At 33.6% G+C, this 14432-nt stretch overlaps 1 protein-coding gene across 8 annotated transcripts in view; it reads right to left on the minus strand.

Annotated features, from left to right (window-relative positions):
* The window catches only part of LOC139513264 (melanopsin-B-like), a 60133-nt gene extending 49384 nt beyond the window's left edge, over positions 1–10749 (minus strand). For 5 of the 8 annotated variants that reach the window (XM_071301602.1, XM_071301596.1, XM_071301601.1 and 2 more), the window contains exons 1-2: positions 10522–10749; positions 1710–1769 (exon numbers count right to left, since the gene is read on the minus strand). The gene's annotated coding sequence lies outside the window, so the exon portion shown is untranslated. Of the gene's footprint in view, positions 1–1709; positions 1770–1973; positions 1993–10521 lie in introns of those variants that run through there. The other 3 variants (XM_071301598.1, XM_071301604.1, XM_071301599.1) reach the window with 3 other exon arrangements.
* Between the last annotated feature and the right edge of the window lie 3683 nt (positions 10750–14432).

Genomic DNA, 14432 nt, shown 5'->3' on the forward strand with positions numbered 1-14432 from the left:
TATGGAAGACACAGATATGTTCACCGTCTGTAAGTTTGGAATGGTCAATCATAAGCTTCCAATTGAACTTTGAAGATTGTCTTCTACATTCCAGAAGAAAGCAGTTCTATAAATACATGATTTTTATTAGTTGTAAAGGCTTTTATTAACTTTGAGCAGCCGCGATCTGTAGTTTGTGCCTTGTTAGTAGTTTTTTTTTGTGCTTTGTATAAATTAATTTTATATTTAATTTGTTCTTATGTTATGCCCCTGTCAAAGGTATGAGGATTGGTTCCGGCTAACATGCTTAACACCACCTCATTCTATAAGTGCCTGTCCCTGTTATTTACTGGTATTCGTTTACCATATTTGTTTTCTGATTATTGTTTTGTATAATTCGTTCTTGTGTTGTGATGTTGCACCACTGTCCCAGGTAAGGGGAGGGTTGAGTGACCACTGACATGTTTTATCCCGCCCCTTTTGTATGTACCCAACCAAAGTTGAAGCCTGTATTTGAGTGGATGTCGTTTGTTGTTGTATATTAGAATGCTGTATATTAGACATATTTTTTTATGGTATTGTTTATAGATTAGTGTAATGTTAGTTGGGATTTGTATTGTATACTACCTCCTTCTTTTACTATAATTGTTTGTTTACATTCAATATCGCGTGCACCTTTGTCTTATTGTATTTATTATGTTTTTGTCTGTCTGAAATACATTGTTTCAAGAACGGTTATCAGAATACAGCATATATACAGTTCTAATAGAATTTAACAGAGTTTTATATACTCCGTGTTGAAGGCCTCACTGTCACTTTGAGATGAAGAATAGCAATATAAGCGCTGTTCTTTTGCTTTCCGTATGTGTGTTTATTTTTGTTGTTGTTGTGCATGTACTGATTTTGTGTCATGGAATCATAGATATCCCATATCCTTTGGTTTTCATTACATTACATTACACTCCCAGGTTAGGGGGAATTCAGTGGTTGTCGTTTGTTTATCTGTTACATATTTGTTTTTCGTTCATTTATTGTACATAAATTAGGCCGTAAGTTTTTCTCGTTTGAATTGTTATGCATTGTCATTTCGTGGCCTCATATAGCTGACTATATATATACGGTATATAAAGGCCGTACGGTGGCCTTTAGTTGTTAATGTATGTGTCATTTTGGTCTGTGGTGGAAAGTTGTCTCATTGGCAATCCTGCGACATCTTATTTTTTTATATCTATGTTATAATAGCGCGATAGTCATTTTAGATTATTAGATAGCCCCCATACCCTACATTTATCATGGTTTTCAATAACATTGGTCAAATCGGTGAAAGAACCCCTCCTAAATTATTGAAAATACAGATCACAATAAGGGTCGTCCATGACCACGCATTTATGGTTCAACCCACTGTTTGCCCTATGCATCTCTTTGTTTTCTCTCAAATTCATTTTTCTCATATTTCCATGAAGTTGTGTTTAGAGGTTGGTGTGAATAGCCTCTTTGTTATTAGTTGACCAAATTTCATCGGTTTTTTTTTGCGTTTTTATATGATTTTATCGATCTTTAAAATTAAATGAACTTGCTATTAGCGTTTTAAATACTCTTAAAATATATGTACTGTTCGTGTGACGTGTTTAAAGTTAATTCAGACGTTTGGTCACGTCAATATACCCTTGGAATTCAATACAGGACATCCCAACAAAGATTTAATTCTAAGTATAGAAAACATCTCTTACCTTTTCCTTTTACTCCTAAATTCCAAATAGTTATGCAGCCGTAGAACACAGGCCTTGCACCTGTAACAAAATATTTCAGAAATTAACCTTCAAAGCCTCAATGTGAAAATCTCAAGAAAGAAAGTTTTTTGGCAAGAATTTCTAAAGATAACAACTTGTTCTATATAACAAACTGAAACATATCCTTGGGGAATTTATAGGATTTTGTATTTAATTGGCGTGAATATAAATAAATACTGAGATGAAATTTTAAATATGATTTACACAGCATCTCGGTTCCTGCCTCATTTACTATTATATGATAAACAATTACATAAACTGTTCTAACATCTGCAGTGAGAAATGAGACAGCGTGAAATCTGTGAGGCCATCTGCAGGTTTATAGCAGACAATATAAACATTGTTAGAAGAAAGACATGTTTTCAACTTATTTACACAATGTTTGAACAAGAAAACATATCTTCTATGATCAAAATCATCATTCATTTGGAAGGTGCTAACGTGCCAAACACTTGCATGTTATGTGTACGAATACTTTGATTTGAAGAACAAATACCGAACATACGGCACCAAAGAGGGAAACAAATATCGAAAAAAAAAATTTAGTTAACTAACGAACTATTGCGACAAATCAAATCGACGAAGAAATTGTAATAGGTGAATGGGTATGTAACGTAACGTCCAGCGGTTTCCCTGTTTTGGACTATACCGACACGCTGAGCCGGAGTTTAATATGCTAGTCCGCTAGACGATGTTTCATTCTACCCGGATACATTATTCTGACGACTCCGAGGCAACCATTCTTTGCTCTAGCAGCGCGCATAGAGTAGAAGCAGCAAATACCAATTTTAAAGTCTTTGATTTAGTCGTGCTACGAATCCATGAACTCTTGCACTCAAGACGATAACACGAGACCAAAGAGGCGGAAACATTGATTTGGAATTTGTGTTGCACTCAGTGCATGTATGTCTTATTTCGTTTATTTCGTTTATTTCTCGATTTGATGTTTAATCTGAAATCATATTTCATTTTCCAAGAAAAAGTTTACTTTGTGCAACTGTCACATTTATTTCTTTTTTTAAGATTTTGAATTAAAAAACCTCATCTCACTTCACAAAATAATACTGTATTGTCGTAATTACAAATAAAGATCGCACATTCTACAAACAACGATTGCTTTGACCTGAACAAATGATATCAAATTTGATGTGAGAAAGGCAACTGATTGATTAACTCACATGTAAAGCGACATAACAGACACAGCTCCTTATAACTGAAAGAGACAAGATTGAAACGTCAGGCCATGTACCACATCTATATCATGCATGACATGATAGCTTTTAAAATTTTCAGAAATCTTCAGCTTGAATAAAAGACGTTATGTTCTTAAGAAATACAATAAACCATCTGTGTTTGCCAACACAAATAATACAAATGGGTTATACATTTTTTTTCACTGTTGCCTAACATAATGTTAACATTCTTTAAATCATATTCTAAATATTTTGATTAACGTAAGACAACCACAGTCTCTTAAAAAATACAAATTTCAAGGAAAATTTAAACGTATTGCATGTTTGCTATGTATGTATAATAACATTGTAAATCGTTTGATTATCTCGTATTACACAAAGGAATGGAGATTGTTTACCATGTGGATAACTTTCGACTGATGATAAAACTCAACATTGAACAATGCAGTTACATACTTTATATTCATTGGATATGAACACAAACCTAATTTATCAGAGTATAATTCTTTAAATACAAGAGATATTCAAATATAAGTTACATCTCTCTAATACAAGTTTTCTAACAAACCTTATTCTTCATTCGGGATTATATAGGCCTATTATTTTCGTGGGAATGGTTATTTTTTTAATGCAGACCCTGATGTGCCCCGAGATATGCAAGTTGGTCCCAGTTTCTCCGTCTAACTTCGACTGAGTGGAATGTACAAATACTCAGCATCGTCCAGTCGGATTATTGACTAACGTCCTGTGGCAAATATTTCATTCATATTCAGGACGATAAACATTTTAAAATAAAGCAATAGATCATATAATTACTAAATGGTTCGTCGACCGTGAATAAGAGCGGGAAATTCTTACTTAAACTGGAAATGAGGGCATGTTTGATGTACCGACCGTGCAATGGCTGTATATAGCCAGTCAAGGTCGTTAAAAACTTCCATTTGTGGTTTGATTGGTGACAGAAATTTTACATTGAAACATGCTACCTGACCGATTCTGAAACATGCTACCTGTCCGACAGAATGGGTCGTGAAAGAAGTCACCATGATATGATTACAACAGTTTTTCAATACCACTCCCATTAGCATCTTAATTTTTCAAATGCCTTCTAAGACAATTGAATTATCAACAAAGATGCACAAGCATGCAGGGGAGGTTTTTATGATGGTACAACGAAAGATATGTATGGGAGCTCTTCGTATATTTTCTTATACATTGCTAGTTAGAAATGGATACTTGAATCAGTGACGTCATGGAACAAAAGTATGAATATCAACAATCACTTAATCATTCTACATGTAGCGTCAGAAAGAGGTCCTTTTGATATCAAAAATTGAGGAGATTTTCGTATATAACCAGTATACATGTCCTACTTCGATTCGTTCAACTCGGGTTAGTAGAGTCTGCCGAGTTTACTCGACTGACAACCGACCCCCCTTTTCCCCCCGAGTTTGACCTTTTGAACCTACCAGAGTTAACTCGACATCAACCCTGGGTCAAGGCATGTTTATATATAGTCGAGTTTCAAGATGGCGTCAAATAAATGCAACAACAAAAATTAATACAAAATGTCTGGTATTTGACAAAATACAGCCGAAGAAAGTGGCTGACAAGGGGAATTTATTTTTTATTGTATTTCGGAATCAACAAATATTGTTCATGTGTGTATCAACTGTCGGTGACGTTTATAAATAAAACAGAAATAATTTTTTTCTATCCGGACGAATTTTTTTCTCTCGGTTTTTTCACTTAAAAACTATTTTTTCAAAAGCATATAGGATAAGGACTTTCCATTCTGAAACATAATGCTTTTTTTGTTAATTTTAATGCTAATAATTAAGAATTGAATGCTTCTTTTTGTAAATTTATTGGGGTGTAAAAGCGTTGATCGAAGTACATTTTGTATGAAGCGCGGAAGCGCTTCATTCTAAAAATGTGCGCACGGTCAACGCTTTTACAACCCTATAAAGTTACAAAAAGAAGCATTCAATACTTTTAATTACATTTTTTAGCTATGATCATGAAAACACGAATTTTATATATTTTATTATTTAATTCACCTGTGCACTTTATTGTTGGAGCACGTGTTATCACGAGTGAAAAGTTGTATTGAGCAATGCAACTGCTTACGGAATAACACGTGATGTGCAGTTAGCCAATCAGAATAAAATATTATAATGAAACATACATCTAATGTAATTATTGCTAAGTAAATATAATTTTGTTCACTTCCCTTATGATAGTCAACTCGATGGTAGAGTTTTTACTTCGATTCGGAAAGGTTGTACACATGCGCATAAGCACCGATCTTTTAACTGAGTCAACCCGAGTTGGACCAATCGAAAAAGGCCGTTCAAATAGCGTAGGTTTATTCATTTGTCGGTTTGGTTTCATCCAAAACTAGTATTTATTTTAACTCGAGACGATGTAGAGTTGGCCATCAAGACATTATATTGGTAAACGTGGACGTCTTAATTGATGTTTCCCTTTTCCTTCTTTATTCAGGTGATAATATGTTTATAAAAAATATGGTGTAGTCAGGTAGCTGAGTATTGCGGCTTATATTTGTGACCTCCATATAATGTTGGAATCAGCAATTCATAGTATGGAAATATATTAAAGTAGCGACTGATGATTTGCTCTTGAACAACAACCTCATTATGAATCTGAACTGTATTCGGATGTAAAGAACTTGACTATAACAGTAGCAGGTGCTTTATTTCATTTGATCAACACGGAACCATTTCTAAAGCATACAGAAAATTACCCGATTGAATTCTCGTCTATATGATTTGTTTATTTTCGCCTATATTGTCCATCATAAATAACAGTTTTAGACAGTAAACAGAAATGTGTTTACTTTGGAGAATAAACCTGATTTATTTTATCATTTATCAAGATTGATAAATAAAGTATTTTTCGAAAAAGGTAACCGTTTTATAGATTCATTTGCTAGTGCAAGGGTAAAAACAAAAAACCCAGGTTTTTATTTTATAGGTGATATTAGGAAGGGTTATATTAGTTGCGTGTGTCATTAAAGTGAGCAAACAACAAAAAATGTAGGTCACAAACTTACTTCACATCAATGAGGTGTAAATAAACGTCACAAACTTACTTCACATCAATGAGGTGTAAATAAACGTCACACAGTTATCTACTTTTTTTTATATATAGGAAGCTGATATACGTCATCCTTGAATAAAGTTATATAATTGATTTACAACTCAATATCTGACCTTTATCGTAAAACCCTAATTTAAGGCAACGAACCGTAACATTTAGGTCAAAGTTTGGGTAAGGTGTGAGCTTTTCTCTTGCAAAAAAAACATCCGCTCAAACCTATATATGCTATAGGGACCTATCAAACTTGCAGTGAGGTAAGAGTTTCGCGCCGTGTCATCACCGGAACTTTACTAAGAACAGTAATAGAAGCGCATTTGCCTTGCTACAGGTGGATTTCTTTTTGTCATAAATTGATACAACATACCCCTTTTCCCCGGACACTGACATTATTGTCCTAAATTACATAAGTGTATAATCAGATGTTAATAGACGATATAGCATTAAAAGTAATGTTAACTTATGCTCTGAGACTCCCTAGATGTATATAATTGATAAATTGTTCATCTAGTACCAGGATTTAATAACTTAAAACGAAAAAAAAAAATACACACTTGATTTCTTAATGCAAACTAAAAATTATATAAGCCATTTTAATTCAGAAATGTTACGGTTATTCGAAAATATTAAAAATATTGCAAAGAATATTCAGATACCAAAGTATAAAAAGTAAAATCACAAATATTAGTAGCACAAAATGGCATATAGACCAAGCACATATTAGCAAAAATTAAAGACTACAACACACATATTTACCATAGTACAATAACACATTGACGGGTTGTATAAGTATACAGAGCCACGTCATATATATGTATCAAAGAAACATAAAAAGGCAGTAAGACAAAGCACATACGCAAAAATGAAAGACATGAATACAAAAATGTTTTACAATAGCACAATAACGGGATGTATAAGTACGGAGCCACGTCAATTGTATAAAAGAAACACAAAAAAGCATATAGACAAAGCAAAAATGAAAGACAAGAATACGAGAATGATCATAGAACAATGACGGGATGTACAAGTACCGAGCCACGTCAATTTAATATCAACAAAACAGACTAGTAATATATTCATAAAGACAAATAAAAGAATATCAAAGGTACCAAGATTATAATGTAATATGCCAGACACGTTTCGTCTACATAAGACTCACCAGTGACGCTCAGATCAAAATAGTTATAAACAAACAAGTACAAAATTGAAGAGCATTAAGGACACAAAATTCCAAAAAGTTGTGCCCAAATACGGCTAAGGTAATCTATTCCTGGGATAAAAAAATCATTAGTTTTTCGAAAAAATTAAAGTTTGTCAACTGGAAATTTATTAAAATGACCGTATAATTGATATTCATGTCAACACCGAAGTGCTGACTACTGGGCTGGAGATACCCTCGGGGACGAAATGTCCACCAACAGTGGCATCGACTCAGTGGTGTAAATAGTTATCAAAAGTATATACCAGGATTATAATTTAATACGCCAGACTCGCGTTTCGTCTACATAAAACTCATCAGTGACGCTCAGATCAAAATAGTAATATGTAAAACGTTAATAAGATGATAAACAAAGTACCCTGAATCTATACTTCAAGAGCATCGTGTATTATTCGTGAAGTTGATATGGAATATCAACAAGGTATTGGTACATGTACCTTCCGATGAACTTTTAAAAAAAACAAGAGTGCACACGCTGAAATGTCTCGCCTTCTTTACTAATCATTGATATTATGTTGATAGACCTAAATATAAAGCTTTATTACAATTGTCACATAAACTCAACATTAACCAAAGAAAACGAAACATTGATCAATGAACCATGAAATGAGGTCAAGGTCAGATGAACCATGCCAGGCAGACATGTACAGCTAACAATTCTTCAATACAACAAATACAGTTGACTTATTGCTTATAAATTAAGAAAAACAGACCAAAACACAAACACTTAACACTTAGCAATGGACCGTGAAAATGAGGTCAAGGTCAAATAAAACCTGCGTAACAGACATATAAATCATAAAATATTTCCATACACCAAATATAGTTGACTAATGCATAAAGTATTAGAAAAATAGACCAAAACTCAAAAACTTAACTTTGACCACTGAACCATGAAAATGAGGTCAAGGTCAGATGACACCTGTCAGCTAGACATGTACACCTTACAATCATTCCATACACCAAATATAGTAGACCTATTGCATATAGTATAAGAAAAACAGACCAAAACACAAAAACTTAACTATAACCACTGAACCATGAAAATGAGGTCAAGGTCAGATGACACCTGCCCGTTGGACATGTACACCTTACAGTCCTTCCATACACTCAATATACTAAACCTATTGCTTATAGTATCTGATATATTGACTTGACCACCAAAACTTAACCTTGTTCACTGATCCATGAAATGAGGTCGAGGTCAAGTGAAAACTGTCTGACGGGCATGAGGACCTTGCAAGGTACGCACATACCAAATATAGTTATCCAATTACTTATAATAAGAGAGAATTTAACATTACAAAAAATCTTAACTTTTTTTTCAAGTAGTCACTGAACCATGAAAATGAGGTCAAGGACATTGGACATGTGACTGACGGAAAGTTCGTAACATGAGGCATCTATATACAAAGTATGAAGCATCCAGGTCTTCTACCTTCTAAAATATAAGGCTTTTAATAAGTTAGCTAACGCCGCCGCCGTAGCCGTGGCCGCCGAATCACTATCCCTATGTCGAGCTTTCTGCAACAAAAGTTGCAGGCTCGACAAAAATGACGAGACGTTTTTTGACATATCTGTGGTTCATCAACTTTCTGCTCAGACACTGGTGATGTTTAACAAAGTCTGATTAGGAGCTGCAAGCTCTTGAATACCGAATAAGTTGGGAAATGTATACTAGCATCACATATGCAGGTGCAGTTGGTATATTGCTACTAAGGTGGGGGAAATTGATAATTTCAAAATAAAATCGTCTCGTTTGTCATATATTCTAGAAATAAGATGACCGTGTATGTCAAATTCGAGGTATAGGTCTAAATATGCAGTTTCATCAGTTACTGCTAATCCTTAATGTACCTGCGGTTTTCACGTTGTCGACACTATGACAATTGAAGACATTTTTATTGACATGAACGATGAGTTTGATACTGAAAATTTAATGTTAAAAATCAAGCATACATGTGCAATCTCAAGGACGAACTTAAGAATGTATGGTAAAATTTATCGTCTCAATAAAAAGGCAACACGATTGCCTATGATTGCTATATCCAAGCACTTCATTTGAACTATGGTTGATAGTTGACTCATTGGTAATGATATCCCATCTCCTTATTTTTTATATGAAAAGTTATTCTAAAATTGTATGTTTCTAGTTGGTTAAAAGCTAGTCTTTATGGTGTTTGCTATTTGTACCCATATTCCTTGCTTATATAAATTCTAATGTTTACTTGTATGTGTTTTACTGACAATAAACCAATATAAGCATTGGTTTGTGTTAATGTCTTTTGATTGACTTAAGCCATTTCAATTGATATTTTATAGTGTGTCTTTTTATGTTGTGATGTTACACTTTTGTTTCAAGTAAGGGTGAAGGTTGGTAACTATTAAAACGTTTAAAATCGCTGCATTTGTTTGCCCCTATCTTGAGTCACGAACCTGATGTTCAGTTGTTGTCGTTTGTTTGTTGTGGTTCATGAGTGTTTCACGTTTTTTATATTGATTAGATGGATGGTTTTCTCGTTTGAATGGTTTTACACTAGTCATTTTTTTTTGGGGGGGGGGGGGGGGGGCTTTATAGCTAGCTGTTCGATGTAAGCCAAGGCTCCGTGTTGAAGACAGTAATTTGAACTACAATGGTTTTCTTTATCAAATTGTGACTTGGATGGAGAGTTGTCTCATTGGCACTCATACCACGTCTTATTATATCTATGTATATTTCATATGGAAGGAGTTGATATAAGTTACAATACCTACTACATGATTAATTGCAATAAAACTTTATTATAATACTAAACTAGCCAATACGTCATGTTGACAACTGTTCATCAAAGGAGCAATAACAATACAAAATTGGGGAATTCTAAAATGAAATTTCCAATTCATTACTGATATGATTCATACTACGTAACAAGTACTACAATTGTATTTGTTTATTTTATCATAATTTGTGGATGGTAAAGGGGTTGAAGAAACTGTAGCAATCAGTTACCATTTTCAATTGTAATATTCACACTTCGGTTTTATTATTACAAATCAGTCTCGTGTGTTTTGTACATCAAATTTCTGTTCATCAAAAGCATAAATATCAAACTTAACAGAAGCGTGACCGGAATCTGGGTTTAAATTTTGTAATTAAATATTAAATTTAACTTGAAAACATAGACATTTAAACAATTTAATAACATGTGTGCTTCGTAACCACAAAACTAAAAGTACGTACCTTACTTAATATATTGTCTTCCAAACTTTGCCCATGTTTACACATGATAGTATTTATTAGTGCTAACTTCCGTTATTTTGTGTAGCTGGTACACATGATTTAAAATGAATATTCACACGTTTCTACCTTTGTAAACAATTTTATGTAATATCACTCAGGTGAGGGTTCATTTAAAACATATGTCTGACGGAGTGGGGTGTAAGACTTTTATCTCTTCGTTTCTTTAGTAATACTCCGCGTGTTATCATGTCTGTTTAAAATTTAACCAAACAAACAGATTCTTTTATTTACTGACATGAAAATCCTGATTAACAAATCAAACCATTCTAACAACATAGTTCATCAGAAACATTTCACTGCATTTTCTTCTTCTGACTATCAACATGATCAACTGCACCAAGGCCGTAACTAGGCATCTTATTTTAGTGAGGCAAAATAATTGAGCCGAGCGAAGCGAGGCGAAAATTTTTTTTGGAGGGTATGAAATGAATGGTGCAAAATCCTGCATTCTAGGCATTTTTAGAGAGTTTCATAATGATTTGAATTTGGACACTTTTTATATAAATTTTTCATATTTTAAGACTTTTACTTACACCAAATTTTTAACAACTTTATTTTATAATTAATGTGTTAGATAATCATCCAAATATCACTGATTTGAGTCTGCTGCCAGAACATAGAACAAACATCGATTCAGTCAGAGTTTGCTATGGCCGGTTCAGTCAAATCGTTTCAGAATCATAATTTGGTCTGCTGATATCCTTATCGCGATGAAGGGAGCATGGCAAGACCGCACAATCTCTCGCCACTCATGCATGCTCTTTTCCAAGTTTTCAGTCGTTTCAGGGTAGTCAGTGTTTCTAAAGGTAGCACATTATCATCACCATCATCAACACAATGATCAATGTCTTCTTCCAATTCCTTCTCCATCAACAATTCGGTAGCAGCATCGGTAGTAACAGTTTTGTTTGCAAAAGGAAATTAAGCTTTCCTGTAAGCACCACCATACAGTCGCAGTTACAACATATTAAACTCGCTTTTACGCTGACAAAGAGTAGACAAACTAGGGATATAATGAGATAAGATATATGTATATGATTCTATCTAGAGTAAGTATATATGATATGGGTACAGGGGAATTGGAATGGAGTTTTTGACGTTTACATGTAGGTCCGTAATTTCAAATTATTTCTGGAAATAGTTGGTGGTATTTTAGTTCCAGAATCTATAAATTTAGGGTTGGGGGTTGGGGTGTTCGATTCCGAAACCCCGAATATAAAGAAACGAAATTCCGTAGTCCCGAATAAGTAAAGACAAAATCCTGTGTTAAAGGTTCTACCATTCCTCAATAATATCAAACTGGAATATGGGATATTCTTTCAATTTTTAAGGTTAAAGAAACATGGATGAAAACTAATCCATGCATGTTTCATATTATTTATATTTTATTTATCTGTAAAGAGAAAGATTAAAGTTCATGAAATCAATACGCAGACAGGACTGTCCCCTTGCGATGCCCAGTACTTGATTTGTCAAAAGTTGGTGAAACGGAGAAATGAATACGCAGACAGGACTGCCCCTTTCCGAAGACAAGTACTTGATTTGTCAGTCTACTTATCGTTTTTGGATTGTTCTAATGAAGTTATATGCAATACTCAGATTCTGTTCACAAAAAAAAACTAGTTTACTAGAATTATTCCTTCTTTACCTTCAGTGTCACTTTTCCTTTTTTTCTGCAAGAGCCTGTTTTTAACTAGAGATCCATGATGATAATCGTTACTAGGTTAATGTAATCGAGAAACATCACCCGTTGAGATGCTGAGTTATATCCAGGAAGAATAGTTTAAAAGGAGTGATGACAAGTTATAGAAATTAAGGTTGAGACAGAACAACAAACGATTATTATATTTATATATATGTTTAAAAAAAAAATTAGTGTCGAAATTTTAGTGAGGCAATTGCCTCACTTGCCTCAAGGGTAGTTACGGCCTTGTGCACCTAGTACTTTTTATAATGCACGTATTTTTGACATAATTGAAGTAAAATTAAAAAAAGAGATTCTGTTTTTTTTTCTGACAATTACATTTGGACACTAAACTTATTAAATGTGTACTGATTGGTATTTTTGTCTTTGATTCATGATTTTTTAAATAGTTTTATATTGGATTTCAACTAGCTTTCATGCAGTAACTGCAATTATTCTCTGATCATAATTTTGTTTTCTGAAGTCTTTTGTGAGTTTTGAGAGTGAGCTTTGTTTCGATCTGATAAGGCAAACCTGCTCAGCTGATTTTTATTTTCTGATCTTATGTTGTGGTATTAATCCACAGTCCGATGCTGGTTTAGATGGGCACTAACAAACATATATTTAACGTTAACCTTGTCTCATTATGTGTGTACTGTCACAAGGAGATGGTAATTCAGTTGTTGCCGTATGTTGCTGTATTTTATATTTAATTTTTGCTTTGTGCATTGTCATGTCGTTTATTTTCTAGTTTGAATTGTGTTACATTTGATATATCTGGGACTTTTATAGCTTACTATGCGGTATGATTTTGTGTCATTGCTGAAGGCCGAATAGTCGTCTATTTTATTTTTATATCATTAGTTATTTTGTCAGTACCGTCTTTAAACGATCACATACAGTTTGTAATTTTTGAGAAAAGTTGCTTGTGCTTAATCTTTTTCGGCCAGTGTTAAATAATAATCTTATTCATGCCCGCTTTAGCTCATGTGATAGTGAAATCCAATATATGAAACAAAGGAAACAGCAACCCAGGAAGGCCTTTTTGGAAAAAAAAGCCTATGATAATTGTTGATTGATTTATATATAGCTAGCTAAACGTTTCACTTGCATGACAGTCGCGTAAAATTCCATTGTATTAACAACAATGTGTGAGTAAAACAAACATGTTTAATAAGCAAAAATGTAAAAGCAAAAATTGGGGTAAAGCTGCCAACATCAACTTTCTGCGTAGACACTTGTGACGTTAGTCAAAATTCTGTCCTCTTTTCTTTGGTTCCGACATCGCTGAATGCGACGAATCAACAATTTTGTACTTGTTGTATATTGCTACAAGTAACACGTGGAACAGGGTCTGCTCACTCCTCCGGAGATCCTGAGATCGCTCTGTTTTTTTAGGGGTTCGTGTTGCGCAGTCTTTCTGTAAAGTGTTTTGTTGTTTTTCTTTTTGTCATTGTCATTAGTCACCATGGTATAATTATCTGTTTTTCTTATGTTGTTTGATTCTCTCCCTGGTATCTACTGCCACTTGTTTTATTGTACACATGTATAAGATATTAAATATATTTTGAATGATGTTGCAATACAAATTAACAGTAAATGTACGTACAAAATACGTTTGATGTATGATTCAAAATTTGACTGCATTATATTTAAACCACACCGATAGCTACCGAGCTGTATAAATACATATAAATCACTTGGTATCAAATAACGTTAAATTATATAAGAGTAGAAACATGCTTATTGAATTGTGTGTAAATACATAAGAAATAAAGAAAGAATATATATATATAGAAAGTAACAACTCCCGGCCGAAACGAAAGCTAATTTTAATCGGATAGAGAAGGGGTACAGCAACTGTGCAATGCTAAGCGAATTGTCAAGGAGTGATAAGTGAAAGACACAGGTTCGAGTTTTGGTATTGGAGCAAGCATACTTATTTTCTTTGTTAGGTTGTTTTTCAAAACACTATACATATCATAAATATACCACCTGAGATACTCTACGTACAATAGAGCTTTCTTACAAATTAACGAAAGGTACGAACGAACGTAAAGGGAGCACGTATTTCATTTCCACAATAAGAGTTAAAAGAGTCTTTGTTTTATCCAGTAAAACAGCATTCTTTTCTAAATCAAGTTTATTTTTCAAAAATAATGATATC

This window comes from Mytilus edulis, chromosome 2 (genome assembly GCF_963676685.1).
Source record: "Mytilus edulis chromosome 2, xbMytEdul2.2, whole genome shotgun sequence".
Classification (NCBI taxonomy): Eukaryota; Metazoa; Mollusca; class Bivalvia; order Mytilida; family Mytilidae; genus Mytilus; species Mytilus edulis.